This window comes from Chlorocebus sabaeus, chromosome 15 (assembly GCF_047675955.1).
Source record: "Chlorocebus sabaeus isolate Y175 chromosome 15, mChlSab1.0.hap1, whole genome shotgun sequence".
Classification (NCBI taxonomy): domain Eukaryota; kingdom Metazoa; phylum Chordata; class Mammalia; order Primates; family Cercopithecidae; genus Chlorocebus; species Chlorocebus sabaeus.
The window spans coordinates 53,138,236-53,154,695 of record NC_132918.1 but is presented as its reverse complement, the minus strand read 5'-3'; the positions used below and the strand labels follow the sequence as shown (position 1 = coordinate 53,154,695).

Genomic DNA, 16,460 nt, shown 5'->3' with positions numbered 1-16,460 from the left:
GCTCAAACTATCCTCCTGCCTCAGCCTCCTAAGTAACTGAAACTATAGGCCCACACCACTGTACCTAGCTGCTAGAAAGGAAAATTCTTATACACCATTGGTGGAAATGTAAATTAGTACAACTATTATGGAAAATAGTATAAAGTTTCTCAAAACATTTAAAAATAATTACCATATGATCCAGCAATTTCACTACTATTTATCCAAAGGACTTGAAATCAGTATGTCAAAGAGAAACCTGCAATTGAACTTACCTGCAGTTCTTGGGGTTCCTGTGGCTTTCTTCTTTGTTGGAGCCAGGCCTACATGCAAGCAACCATGTCGAAGGGACCTGCAGTTGGTATTTATCTTGGCACCACCTATTCTTGTGTGGGTGTTTTCCAGGACAGAAAAGTAGAGATAATTGCCAATGATCAGGAAAACCCAACCACTCCAAGCTATGTCGCCTTTATGGACACTGAATGATTGACTGGTGATGCCACAAAGAATCAAGTTACAACGAACCCCATCAACACACTAAACATTTTTGATTCCAAACATCTGATTGGACGCAGATTTGATGATGCTGTTGTCCAGTCTGATATGAAGTATTGGCCCTTCATGGTGTTGAATGATGCTGGCAGGCCCAAGGTCCAAGTAGAACACAAGGGAGAGACCAAAAGCTTCTATCCAGAGGCGGCGTCCTCTATGGTTCTGACAAAGATAAAGGAAATTGCGGAAGCCAACCTTGGGAAGACTGTTACCAATGCTGTTACTTTAACGACTTTCAGTGTCAGGCTACCGAAGATGCTGGAACTATTGCTAGTCTCAATGTACTTAGAATTATTAATGAGCCAACTGCAGCTGCTATTGCTTATGGCTTAGACAAAAAGGTTGGAACGGAAAGAAACGTGTTGATCTTTGACCTGGGAGGTGACACTTTCGAAGTGTCAATCCTCACTACTTAGGATGGAATCTTTGAGGTTAAATCTACAGCCAGAGACACCCACTTGTGTGGAGAAGACTTTGACAACCGAATAGTCAACCATTTTATTGCTGAATTCAAGCACAAGCATAAGGACATCAGTGAGAATAAGAGAGCTGTAAGATTCCTCCGTACTGCTTGTGAATGAGCTAAGCATACTTTCTCTTCCAGCACCCTGGCCAGTATTGAGATCAATTCTCTCTATGAAGGAATCGACTTCTATACCTCCATTACCCATGCCTGATTTGAAGAAAAGAATGCTGACCTGTTGCGTGGCACCCTGGACCCCATAGAGAAAGTCCTTCTAGATGCCAAACTAGACAAGTCACAGATTCATGCCATTGTCCTGGTTGGTGGTTCTACTTGTATCCCCAAGATTCAGAAGCTTCTCCAAGACTTCTTCAATGGAAAAGAACTGAATAAGAGCATCGACCCTGATGAAGCCATCGCTTATGGTGCAGCTGTCCAGGCAGCCATCCTGTCTGGAGACAAGTCTGAAAATGTTCAAGATTTGCTGCTCTTGGATGTCACTCCTCTTTCCCTTGGTACTGAAGCTGCTGGTGGAGTCATGACTATCCTCATCAAGTGCAATACTACCATTCCTACCAAGCAGACACAGACCTTCACTGCCTATTCTGACAACCAGCCTGGTGTGCTTATTCAGTTTTATGAAGGTGAGTGTGCCATGACCAAGGATAACAACTGCTTGGCAAGTTTGAACTCACAGGCATACCTCCTGCAACCCGAGGTGTTCCTCAAATTGAAGTCACTTTTGACATTGATGCTAATGGCATCCTCAGTGTCTCTGCTGTGGACAAGAGTACAGGAAAAGAGAACAAGATTACTATCACTAATGACAAGCACCATTTGAGCAAGGAAGACATTGAACCTATGGTCCAGGAAGCTGAGAGGTACAAAGTTGAAGATGAGAAGCAGAGGGACAAAGTGTCATCCAAGAATTCACTTGAGTCCTATGCATTCAACACGAAAGCAACTGTCAAAGATGAGAAACTTCAGGGCAAGACTAACAATGATGACAAACAGAAGATTCTGGACAAGTATAATGAAATTATCAACCAGCTCGGTAAGAATTAGGCTGCCAAGAAGGAAGAATCTGAACATCAGCAGAAAGAGCTGGAGAAAGTCTGCAGCCCCATCAACACCAAGCTGTACCAGAGTGCAGGAGGCATGCCAGCAGGAATGCCTGGGGGATTTCCTGGTGGTGGAGCCTCACGCTCTGGTGGTGCTTCCTCGGTGTCTACTCTTGAAGAGGTTGATTAAGCCAACCCAAGTATAGATGTAACATTGTTCCACACATTTAAAACATTGAAGGACCTAAATTTGTAGCAAATTCTGTGGCAGTTTTAAAAAGTTCAGCTGCTATAGTAAGTTACTGGGCATTTTCAACACTTGAATATGGAACATATGCACAGGGGAAGGAAATAACATTGCACTTTATAAACACTGTATTATAAGTGGAAAATGCAATGTCTTAAATAAAACTATTTAAAATTGGCACCATTAAAAATAAAACAGAGAAACTTACATTCCCATGTTTATTACAGCAGTATTCACAATAGCCAAGAGATGGACTTAACCTAAATGTTTATCTATAGACAAATGGCTAAAAAACAGTGGTATATACACACAATTGAACACTATTCAACGATAAAAAAGGAATGAAATAAATGTTTGAGATGATAGATATGCTAATTACCCTGATTTGATCATTACACAATATATACATATATTGAAACATCACACTGTAACTCAGTGTCAATTAAAATTTTTTAACTGTCAAAAAACAAAAAATTTAGCTTCTCACTCAGCCTCCTCTTACATTTGGAGGAAAGGGGAAGGGATGTCTTGTTACTACTGGGTGGTAATGTAAAGCCAGCATTTTCACCTGTCCTACACTGACATCATAGGCTGAGAACAAAATAGCTTTATGCTATTGATTTCTAATTCAATTTCATTTATGTAAGATAATTTATTATGTATGATTTCAATCTTTTTGAATTTTATTGTGAGTGGTTCTATAGCCTAGGATACGGTCTCTCCTATTGCATGTTCAATGTTAACTTATAAGGAATCAGTATTCTGCTGCTATTGAGTGTTTTATAAATGTTAATTGGATCAAGTGTCATTCAAGTATTCTATATTCTTACTTATTTACTGTCTACATCTACCTGTTCTATCAATTGCTGATAGAGGGAGTGTCAGACTTTAATTGTGATTTGTCTATTTCTTTTATATATTTTCTTTATATATTTTGAACCTCTCCTATTGTGTTTATACATGTGTAGGATAATTACTTTTTTCCAACAAATTGACCCCTTTGTTAATATGAAATGGTCCTCTTTATCTCTGGTAATAGTATTTGTTTGAAATCTACTTTGTGAGGGGTGGAGCAAGATGGCCAAATAGGAACAGCTCCAGTCTCCAACTCCCAGTGCGAGTGACACAGAAGACAGGTGATTTCTGCATTTTCAACGGAGGTACTGGGTTCATCTCACTAGGGAATGCGGGACAGTCAGTGCTGGTCAGCTGCTGCAGCCCGACCAGCGAGAGCTGAAGCAGGGCGAGGCATTGCCTCACCTGGGAAGCGCAAAGGGGAAGGGAATCCCTTTTCCTAGCCAGGGGAACTGAGACACACAACACCTGGAAAATCGGGTAACTCCCACCCCAATACTGCGCTCTACCAAGGATCTTAGCAAACGGGCACACCAGGAGATTATATCCCACACCTGGCCAGGAGGGTCCCATGCCCACGGAGCCACCCTCATTGCTAGCACAGCAGTCTGCGATCTCTCAGCAAGGCAGCAGCGAGGCTGGGGGAGGGGCGCCCACCATTGCTGAGGCTTAAGTAGATGAACAAAGGGGCTGGGAAGCTCGAACTGGGTGGAGCTCACAGCAGCTCAAGGAGTCCTGCCTGTCTCTGTAGACTCCACCTCTGGGGACAGGGCACAGCTAAACAACAACAACAACAATAAAAAAAAAAGCAGCTGAAACCTCTGCAGACACAAACGACTCTGTCTGACAGCTTTGAAGAGAGCAGTGGATCTCCCAACACGGAGGTTGAGATCTGAGAACGGACAGACTGCCTGCTCAAGTGGGTCCCTGACCCCTGAGTAGCCTAACTGGGAGACATCCCCCACTAGGGGCAGACCGACACCCCACACCTCACACAGTGGAGTACACCCCTGAGAGGAAGCTTCCAAAGCAAAAATCAGACAGGTACACTTGCTGTTCAGCAATATTCTATCTTCTGCAGCATCTGCTACTGATACCCAGGCAAACAGGGTCTGGAGTGGACCTCAAGCAATCTCCAACAGACCTACAGCTGAGGGTCCTAACTATTAGAAGTAAAACTAACAAACAGGAAGGACACCCACACCAAAACCCCATCGGTACGACACCATCATCAAAGACCAGAAGCAGATAAAACCACAAAGATGGGGAAAAAGCAGGGTAGAAAAGCTGGAAATTCAAAAAATAAGAGCGCATCGCCCCCTGCAAAGGAACACAGCTCATCGCCAGCAACGGATCAAAGCTGGACAGAGAATGACTTTGACAAGATGAGAGAAGAAGGCTCCAGTCCATCAAACTTCTCAGAGCTAAAGGAGGAATTACGTACCCAGCGCAAAGAAACTAAAAATCTTGAAAAAAGAGTGGAAGAATTGATAACTAGAATAATTAATGCAGAGAAGACCATAAACGAATGGACAGAGATGAAAACCATGACACGAGAAATACATGACAAATGCACAGCTTCAGTAACTGACTCGATCAACTGGAAGAAAGAGTATCAGTGATTGAGGATCAAATGAATGAAATGAAGCGAGAAGAGAAACCTAAAGAATAAAGAAGAAAAAGAAATGAACAAAGCCTGCAAGAAGTATGGGATTATGTAAAAAGACCAAATCTACGTCTGATTGGGGTGCCTGAAAGTGAGGGGGAAAATGGAACCAAGTTGGAAAACACTCTTCAGGATATCATCCAGGAGAACTTCCCCAACCTAGTAGGGCAGGCCAACATTCAGAGAACGCCACAAAGATACTCCTCGAGAAGAGCAACTCCAACACACATTACTGCCAGATTCACCAAAGTTAAAATGAAGGAAAAAATCTTAAGGGCAGCCAGAGAGAAAGGTCAGGTTACCCACAAAGGGAAGCCCATCAGACTAACAGCAGACCTCTTGGCAGAAACTCTACAAGCCAGAAGAGAGTGGGGGCCAATATTCAACATTCTTAAAGAAAAGAATTTTAAACCCAGAATTTCATATCCAGCCAAACTAAGTTTCATAAGTGAAGGAGAAATAAAATCCTTTACACATAAGCAAATGCTTAGAGATTTTGTCACCACTAGGCCTGCCTTATAAGAGACCCTGAAGGAAGCACTAAACATGGAAAGGAACAACCGGTACCAGCCAATGCAAAAACATGCCAAAATGTAAAGACCATCGAGGCTAGGAAGAAACTGCATCAACTAACGAGCAAAATAACCAGCTACTATCATAATGGCAGCATCAAGTTCACACATAACAATATTAACCTTAAATGTAAATGGACCAAATGCTCCAATTAAAAGACACAGACTGGCAAACTGGATAAAGAGTCAAGACCCATCAGTCTGCTGTATTCAGGAGACCCATCTCACATGAAGAGATATACATAGGCTCAAAATAAAGGGATGGAGGAAGATCTACCAAGCAAATGGAGAACAAAAGAAAGCAGGAGTTGCAATACTAGTCTCTGATAAAACAGACTTTAAACCATCAAAGATCAAAAGAGACAAAGAAGGCCATTACATAATGGTAAAGGGATCAATTCAACAGGGGAGCTAACTATCCTAAATATATATGCACCCAATAAAGGAGCACCCAAATTCATAAAGCAAGCCCTTACAGACTTACAAAGAGACTTAGACTCCCATACAATAAAAATGGGAGACTTCAACACCCCACTGTCAACATTAGACAGATCAACGAGACAGAAAGTTAACAAGGATATCCAGGAATTGAACTCATCTCTGCAGTAAGCAGACCTAATAGACATCTACAGAACTCTACACCACAAATCAACAGAATATACATTCTACTCAGCACCACATCACACTTATTCCAAAATTGACCACATAATTGGAAGTAAAGCACTCCTCAGCAAATGTACAAGAACAGAAATTATAACAAACTATCTCTCACACCACAGTGCAATCAAATGAGAACTCAGGACTAAGAAACTCAATCAAAACCGCTCAACTACATGGAAACTGAACAACCTGCTCCTGAATGACTACTGGGTACATAACGAAATGAGGGCAGAAATAAAGATGTTCTTTGAAACCAATGAGAACAAAGATACAACATACCAGAATCTCTGGGGCACATTTAAAGCAGTGTGTAGAGGGAAATTTATAGCACTAAATGCCCACAAGAGAAAGCTGGAAAGATCTAAAATTGACACTCTAACATCACAATTAAAAGAACTAGAGAAGCAAGAGCAAACACATTCAAAAGCTAGCAGAAGGCAAGAAATAACTAAGATCAGAGCAGAACTGAAGGAGATAGAGACACAAAAAACCCTCCAAAAAATCAACGAACCCAGGTGTTGGTTTTTTGAAAAGATCAACAAAATTGATAGACCGCTAGCAAGACTAATAAAGAAGAGAGAAGAATCAAATAGATGCAATAAAAAATGATGAAGGGGATATCACCACCGACCCCACAGAAATACAAACTACCATCAGAGAATACTATAAACACCTCTATGCAAATAAACTAGAAAATCTAGAAGAAATGGATAATTTCCTAGACACTTACACTCTCCCAAGACTAAACCAGGAAGAAGCTGAATTCCTGAATAGACCAATAGCAGGCTCCGAAATTGAGGGAATAATTAATAGCCTACCAACAAAAAAAGTCCAGGACCAGATGGATTCACAGCTGAATTCCACCAGAGGTACAAGGAGGAGCTGGTACCTGAAACTATTCCAATCAATAGAAAAAGAGGGAATCATCCCTAACTCATTTTATGAGGCCAACATCAACCTGATACCAAAGCCTGGCAGAGACACAACAAAAAAAGAGAATTTTAGACCAATATCCCTGATGAACATCGATGCAAAAATCCTCAATAAAATACTGGCAAACCGGATCCAGCAGCACATCAAAAACCTTATCCACCATGATCAAGTGGGCTTCATCCCTGGGATGCAAGGCTGGTTCAACATATGCAAATCATTAATCATAATCCAGCATATAAACAGAACCAAAGACAAGAACCACATGATTATCTCAATAGATGCAGAAAAGGCCTTTGACAAAATTCAACAGCCCTTCATGCTAAAAACGCTCAATAAATTCGGTATTGATGGAACGTATCTCAAAAAAATAAGAGCTATTTATGACAAACCCACAGCCAATATCATACTGAATGGGCAAAAACTGGAAAAATTCCCTTTGAAAACTGGCACAAGACAGGGATGCCCTCTCTCACCACTCCTATTCAACATAGTGTTGGAAGTTCTGGCTAGGGCAATCAGGCAAAGGAAAGAAATCAAGGGTATTCAGTTAGGAAAAGAAGAAGTCAAATTGTCCCTCTTTGCAGATGACATGATTGTATATTTAGAAAACCCCATTGTCTCAGCCCAAAATCTCCTTAAGCTGATAAGAAACTTCAGCAAAGTCTCAGGATACAAAATTAATGTGCAAAAATCACAAGCATTCTTATACACCAGTAACAAACAAACAGAGAGCCAAATCATGAATGAAATTCCATTCACAATTGCTTCAAAGAGAATGAAATACCTAGGAATCCAACTTACAAGGGATGTAAAGAACCTCTTCAAGGAGAACTACAAACCACTGCTCAGTGAAATAAAAGAGGACACAAACAAATGGAAGAACATATCATGCTCATGGATAGGAAGAATCAATATCGTGAAAATGGCCATACTACCCAAGGTAATTTATAGATTCAATGCCATCCCCATCAAACTACCAATGAGTTTCTTCACAGAATTGGAAAAAACTGTTTTAAAGTTCATATGGAACCAAAAAAGAGCCCGCATTGCCAAAACAATCCTAAGTCAAAAGAACAAAGCTGGAGGCATCACACTACCTGACTTCAAACTATACTACAAGGCTACAGTAACCAAAACAGCATGGTACTGGTACCAAAACAGAGATATAGACCAATGGAACAGAACAGAGTCCTCAGAAATAATACCACACACCTACAGCCATTTGATCTTTGACAAACCTCAGTAAAACAAGAAATGGGGAAAGGACACCCTATTTAATAAATGGTGCTGGGAAAATTGGCTAGCCATAAGTAGAAAGCTGAAACTGGATCCTTTCCTTACTCCTTATATGAAAATTAATTCAAAATGGATTAGAGACTTAAATGTTAGACCTAATACCATAAAAACCCTAGAAGAAAACCTAAGTGATACCATTCAGGACATAGGCATGGGCAAGGACTTCATGTCTAAAACACCAAAAGTAACGGCAACAAAAGTCAAAATTGACAAATGGGATCTCATTAAACTAAAGAGCTTCTGCACAGCAAAAGAAACTACCATCAGAATGAACAGGCAACCTACAGAATGGGAGAAAATTTTTGCAATCTACTCATCTGACAAAGGGCTAATATCCAGAACCTACAAAGAACTCAAACAAATTTACAAGAAAAAAACAAACAACCCCATCCAAAAGTGGGCAAAGGGTATGAACGGACAGGTCTCAAAAGAAGACATTCATACAGCCAACAGACACATGAAAAAATGCTCATCATCACTGGCCATCAGAGAAATGCAAATCAAAACCACAATGAGATACCATCTCACACCAGTTAGAATGGCAATCATTAAAAAGTCAGGAAACAACAGAAAACCCTTCAAAAACTCAACAAATCAAGGAGCTGTTTTTTTGAGAAGATCAACAAAATAGATAGACATAATTACCTCTATGCAAATAAACTAGCAAATCTAGAAGAAATGGATAAATTCCTGAACACATACATCCTCCCAAGACTAAAGCAGAAAGAAGTTGAATCTCCGAATAGGCCAATAACAGGTTCTGAAATTAAGGAAATAATTAATAGCCTACCAACCAAAGAAAGTCCAGGACCAGATGGATTCACAGTCAAATTCTACCAGGCGTACAAAGAGGAGCTGATACCATTCCTTCTGAAACTATTCCAATCAACAGAAAAAGAAGGAATCTTCCCTAGCTCATTTTATGAGGCCAACATCATCCTGATAAAATAGATAGACTGCTAGCCAGAATAATAAAGAAGAAAAGAGAGAAGAATCAAATAGATGCAATAAAAAATGATATAGGGGATATCACCACTGATCCCCCAGAAATACAAACTACCATCAGAGAATACTATAAACACCTCTATGCAAATAAACTAGAAAACCTAGAAGAAATGGATATATTCCTGGACACATACATGCTCCCAAGTCTAAACCAGGAAGAAATCAAATACCTGAATACACCAATAACAAGTTCTGAAATTGAGGCAGTAATTAATAGCATACCAACCAAAAAAAGTCCAGGACCAGACAGATTCACAGCCAAATTCTACCACAGGTACAAAGAGGAGCTGGTACCATTCCTTCTGAAACAATTCCAAACAACAGAAAAAGAGGGAATCCTCCCTAACTCATTTTATGAGGCCAACATCATCCTGATACCCAAACCTGGCAGATAAACAACAAAAAAGGAAACTTTCAGGCCAATATCCCTGATGAACATCACTGCAAAAATTCTCAGTAAAATTCCGGCAAACCAAACCCAGCAGCACATAAAACCGCTTATCCACCATGATCAAGCTGGCTTCATACCTGGGATGCAAGGCTGGTTCAACATATGCAAACCAATAAACGTAATCCATCACATAAACAGAACGAATGACAAAAATCACATGATTATCTCAATAGATGCAGAAAAGGCCTTTGACAAAATTCAACACCCCTTCATGCTAAGAACTCTCAATAAACTAGGTATCGATGGGCCATACCTCAAAATAATAAGAGCTATTTATGACAAACCCACAGCTGATATCATACTGAATGGGCAAAAACTGGACGCATTCCCTTTGAAAACCGGCACAAGACAAGGATGCCCTCTCTCACCACTCCTATTCAACATAGTGTTGGAAGTTCTGGCCAGGGCAATCAGGCAAGAGAAAGAAATAAAGGTATTCAAATAGGAAGAGAGGAAGTCAAATTGTCTCTGTTTGTAGATGACATGAGTGTATATTTAGAAAACCCCATCATCTCAACCCAAAATCTTAAGCTGATAAGCAACTTCAGCAAAGTCTCAGGATACAAAATCAATGTACAAAAATCACAAGCATTCCTATACACCAATAACAGACAGAGAGCCAAATCATGAGTGAACTCCTATTTACAATTGCTACTAAGAGAATAAAATACCTAGGAATACAACTTACAAAGGATGTGAAGGACCTCTTCAAGGTGAACTACAAACCACTGCTCGAGGAAGTAAGAGAGGACACAGACAAATGGAAAAACATTCTATCTCTTCTTTATTACATTTCTCCTCTTGAATTAACTGATTATTTATTTATTTATTTATTTATTTATTTATTTTGAGACAGAGTTTTGCTCTTGTTGCCCAGGCTTGAGTGCAATGGCGCAACCTCTGCCTCCTGGATTCCAGCGATTCTCCTGACTCAGCCTCCCAAATGGCTGGGATTACAGGCACGCACCACCACACCCAGCTAATTTTGTATCTTTAGAAGAGATGGGGTTTCTCCATGTTGGTCAGGCTGGCCTCGAACTCCTGACTTCAGGTGATCTGCCCACCTCGGCCTCCCAAAGTGCTGGAATTACAGTAATGAGTCACCGCGCTTGGCCAAATTAACTGAATTTTTTAAGTGTTCCATTGTGTTCCCACTATTGGCTTATTCGCTTTACTGTTTTCTTTTTAGAGGTTGTTCAAGAGTTACAAATTGCATCATTAATTTATCACACCCAACCTTCAAATAATATTATGCCACTTTCTATACAGTACTGTTAGAATCTTATCACAGTATGTTCCAGTTCTCCCTTCTGCTCTTTGTGTTATTGTTATACATTTCACTTCTACATATGTTTTAAACTCCACGTTTACTATTTTTACTTTAATTGGTAAGTTGTCTTTTAAATACATGAAAACATGATAAGCAAAAGTGTCTAATCTACTTTCCAAAGACCATGGTTTTAGGTAAGTTTTTGAGTCACAGCAAAATTGAGAGTAAGGTACAGCAATATCTCATATGCCCCCTTCTCTCGCACATGCATAGCTTCTCCCAATATCAACATTCCCCACCAGAGTGTTACAATTGATAAACTTACATTGATACATCCTTATCAGCCAAAGTTTTAATCTATTAATAAATTTGTACATTATGTTTTCAATTTCATTGATAGTTTTCATTTTTATAAGTTAAATTTGATTCTTTTCTGAATTTCTTGGTCATTACTTATGAGTTCTTATTTCATACTTATGTTTTCAAGCTTGGCTTTTATCTCTTTAAATGTAATATGCATGAATATTTTATTTTCTGTCTCTATTAGTTTCATTCATATCTATTGTTTCCTTGTGTGTTTAGTTATTTTCTTCATGTGTTACTCTGAAGGTGAATAAATTAATAGTAGCATATTATTTTAAATCGTTATCTAAGTTAAATATTATTTTGTTAGAATTTGGTCTACCCATTTCACTTAGGATTTGTACATATATGTTATATTGAAATATGTGAAACTGATTTATAGTTTTGTTTTATAGGGCCATTCTTGTAAATGTACTCTTTATGTAACTAACCTTCCTGATTTCCTGTCACAACTTGTGTGTTGGCCTTATTTTTTGTGTGTGTAGGATTTTTTTCTTGCCAAAAAGATTTATGCTTACCCTTTTCCAGGCACTTAGCAGCACTACCCACCCAAGGTCACTTAAAAATCAATTCTCAGCTTAAGATATTTTGATCTGCCTGGGTAATTTGAATTTAGGTAAAAAATTATGGTTAACAAAAAGGAGAGATATTCCCTCTTGCTTCCTTGTTAGTTTACCAGTGCATTTAAAATGTTTTCTGATATTTTATCTATCATTTTATGTAGTTTTTTGTTGAGAGTGCAGGTAAAAAAACCTAGTTAGCCACGTTACCATAAAATTCAAAAGTCCAGTATCATTCATTGATGGAAGATTACAAATTAGTACAATAACAATGAGAAGAAAAATTTGGTAAAATCTCTCAAAAGTAGAAGCATTCTACTTTTTTTGGGGGGTTACCAATCTTACATTTAGATTTGTTTTTTGGTTTTTGGGTTACCAATCTTACATTTAGAAAGGTCCTCCAAGTGCACAAACACTCATTTCAAAGATATTTACTTAGGTATTATGTGAACTAGCAAAAAATAATGCAAAAAAAAAAAACCCTACTCTTAGAAGACTGATTAAATAAATTCTTGCACTTCCAAACACTGAACTATTATAGCCATTTAAAAATGCGGCCATTTTATATATACCGATATGTTTTTGTTACCAAGATACATTGATAGGTGAAAGCAAGAAGCTGCAGAATCATGCGATTAGGAAGCTACAGACTGTGTAAACTGAGTAACTAACTGGCCAATAGGGTGGAAAAAACTTACTTTCCACTGTTTACCCTTTTGTATCTTGAGAATTTTAGGCCATGTTTGTATATTACGTCTTCAAAAAAAAAAAAAAGGAAGACAGTTATAAAAAGAAAATAACAGTCTTTCCTATTCTTAACATACTATTTTTTCTTAAATCAGGAATGAGCATTGGATTTTGTAAAATTGCTTCTTTAAGCATCTTTATTTGTGATCATATATTTCCCTCAAATCCATTATTTAATTCTAAAATAAATTAACGTCCTAGATTATATTATTAAGTTATCTAATATTGAGCTTTTCTTGTATTTTCTAAATAAATCTATTGGGTAACATTAAATTGTTATTTTAACAAATGTCTAGAATTTTACCCAGTCCTTCTTTACTTATGATTTCTACACTTATATTCAAAAGAGAAATAAAAGTGAATCGATCTCTAGTTTAATGTTGAGAGTACACTCTTATTGTATTTTGGAATTTGGATTATCCCTGAAAGAAGAGCTTGAGGACATTTCTAAGTTTTCCCTGTAGGACAAGAATTTAAGCAATGTAGGAATTATCTGGATTTTGAAGTTTGTGTTAAAACCTAGATAATAATAATTCTGGCCCCAGTATATACAGGGGTAAATCTTTTACTTTTAAAAAATTCATGTTTGTGTTCTTCCAGGCTCTTCTATGTTTTCTTGGGTAAATTTTGGTAATTTACAGTTTTCTGAAAAAGCATTTATATTACTTATTCTATGAATAGCATATGTATTCTTTGTTTTATATAAATGAATAAATTTTAAGTGTATAGCTCAACAAATGTATCTGTATATATAATCATGTAGCTAATACCCAGATTAAGACAAAGAACATTTCTATCATTCCAAAAATTAATGGTCTCTTTTGGTCAATAGACAGTCATACCACACCCTGGAATATAACCACATTTTTGAATTTGTATCATCACAGAAAACTGCGAGGGGTTTGCTATCATTGTGAATGATAGGGAAAGATAAGCATTCAGACAGGTTTTCCTTTATGATTCCAGGCCCTGGTGGAGACCAGAAGTCCACAGTCCACTCCTTATGCATGGCCACAGCTTCTACAGATTCACCTGTAAAGTAAAAGCCCAACTTCCCTGGCATCATCAGACCCAATGGAAGACTGAGTTCCAATGGTGGCCAGCTGCCTTGTGTTCAGATTTTGATGCATTTCCCAAGGTCCCCTTCTTGAACATTCTTTACTGCGGTCTCCTTCTTGATCATTCCTCTGACTTCTGCTGGTGGCATCTAAAATATGCCTGGGACTTATTAAATGCATAATTACCAATAGCAAGTATAACAGGTGATGTAAAATGGTCTTCAGGAACTTTACTGCTCTGTCAGATTTTGTTTGTTTGGTTGACTGGTTTTGCCATTATTGTTAGAACGTCTAAAATAAACCATAGCCCTACCCTTCCTTCTTTAGACCTATTGTCAATGTTAAAACGACTGTGAGAAAAATCTTCCATTTTACTTAGCAAGTCGCCTACCAAGTGAGACCAGGGATTGAAGCCAACAGCCAGCCAATGTGTGTGTGTGTGTGCGTGTGTGTGTGTGTGTGTTGGGGAAGGCTGGAGAGCTGACCGTTCTCCTAGCAACTGCCTCCAAACAATGTCCTAGTCCCTCTTGCTCCAGCTTTTGGTTTTCCCAGTACTCAATTGGAGAAATAGGTCAAGTAACTTCTCTTTGGCTGATGCAGGTACCTGGACTTTTTAAGCATTGATTGACTTTTCTATTAGTTTTATCCAATTTGTTTTCTATTTTTCAAAAATTGAAGATCTTCAAAGTTCTCAGCCTATGTATGATGCTCCATATCATTTCCCAAAGTTGTCACAGGCATTTTTGTTTGTTTCTGTTTTTGCATTTTAATATACTTTTAGAATTTTGATAGGGAAGAAGGGTAACTATGTTGACTCAATTTGCCAAGTTGAACTTGGAAAGTCGACATTAATAAATTTCGAAAACTAATGTAAGAGGGCTCCAGAAAAAATGCTTCATTAGGAGCAATTAGTTTAATATATTCAGACCTTTCCAGAAATGCCTGGCTCTTGGTTCTTTTGAATTTAGGACAGAGGATCAATTAGATTTCATCTGATCAAAGCAGCTAAACAATTTGTAGAAGAAATTGTGTCAAGGGGTTTATCTATATGTCTTGTACTTTTAGAACCTTTATTACTATCTAAAAGAAGATTTGATGCAAACCTTTATTTTTATCACCTAGAATTTACCAAAATAGTCAGTTTCTGACTTTGTATTAAGTTTCATGTTGTCCTTGATTTTCACACCACAAAAGATTAAAGATAATACCACTAATTATGAAATTTACAAAAAGCCCTTCCTGAGGATGATCTGCCAATGGTATTGTACTACATAAAGACTTTTTGAGAAATAGCTTTGATAATTTATACTCATTAACGGGAGAATGCAGGAGATTAAAGGTAGCAAGGGTGAATAGCCTCTTATTTTTGCAAAACTTGTGCAACCTTTTATTCACCTACTAAAGCCATCTCTAGGTACTAATAAAAGAGGCGTGCTGCAAATATGAACTCAAAGAGAGAATAAAGACACAAGGAGCTATTTTCTCTCAAGAGAAATATAGTATCATAGATTAAAGGTGGAAAGGCAGCCATCATTTAAAGCAGCTCATCTCCAAAAGATATTTATTCACAAATTGATTAGAGTTGGAAATGAAAATGATTCAGTTGGTGGGAACATTATGGCAGCCCTTTAAAGTGTGATGGAAAAGATGAAAAGGAGACGCACTTACCCTTTCCTTAGCATACACACAGAGATCAAAAAGACCAATGATCTATTGATAGACCTAATGAGACTGTGCTTCTACTTAGCTCTTCAGTTATTTACAGTGACTTGGGAGGCATGTTCTGTCTGACAAACATGACTATCACATTTCTGGAGGCAGTATCACATTTCATGAAACGTTTTTTGGATGATTTGATTGAGTTTTCTAAAATTATAATGGAAATTAGTGATACTTACTCAGACAACTTTTGATCCTTTAATTACTCTTCAAAGACTTGCTTCATCTCCACTATTACCCATCCCAAAACCGTTAATGGCATCTACTTCTCACTTTCTCTCCCATCTCCCATCAAATCTACCAGCAAAGTTTGTTGGCTCCATCCTAATCACTCCTTTACCTTTCCAAGTCTTCCATTCAAATCCAACTACCCCTCTTCCTCGCTGTTAGTTGGCATCTCAGCTGGGAACTGAGAACTCCCAACCATTCAGCTATCCAAGTCAAAGTGATGAAACCAATTAATGTGGTAGTAAATCAAGGGCCATTGAGACTTTTAGCTTCTGTATGTGATTAAAAGGAGTAGTCAATTCATAAAACAGTCAACCCCAGAAAAAAAAGTCAAGACTTATTTAAAGATTGAAAGTGCTATGTGTCCTAAATCAAAATTGTAAAGTTCAATGACTCTTGTCTTATTTATTTGAAGTTCTAGGTTTGCAATTAAGGTAATGAGAATGGCTCATAAAAATCACTCTGAATCATTAAAATTTTACCCTTTGTGAAAAAGATAAAACTAGTTGGTTCACTGTCATGGAATTCTCACATTCATGTCTGTGTCTTCTGTGGGCTCCACAATTTCCAACACATACACCGTTATTTTAGGTACCATTAAGAGAGAGAAAAATACTAAAGTGGGACCTAAGCCTGGGGCATAAGAACGCTGTGCCCTCAGTGCAGGAGCAAACAAGAAATAAACTTGCCTGTTTCATCTTGGCACTGGACAAAGAAAAAAATGAAAAATTATCTGGGAATTTGAATCATAAACTGGAACTCAAGCAAGTCTGCA

General features: G+C 38.2%; 1 pseudogene; it reads left to right on the top strand.

Annotated features, from left to right (window-relative positions):
- The first annotated feature begins 317 nt into the window (after nt 1-317).
- LOC103241612 (heat shock cognate 71 kDa protein-like) lies at nt 318-2,245 on the top strand (annotated as a pseudogene).
- The last annotated feature ends 14,215 nt before the right edge of the window (nt 2,246-16,460 follow it).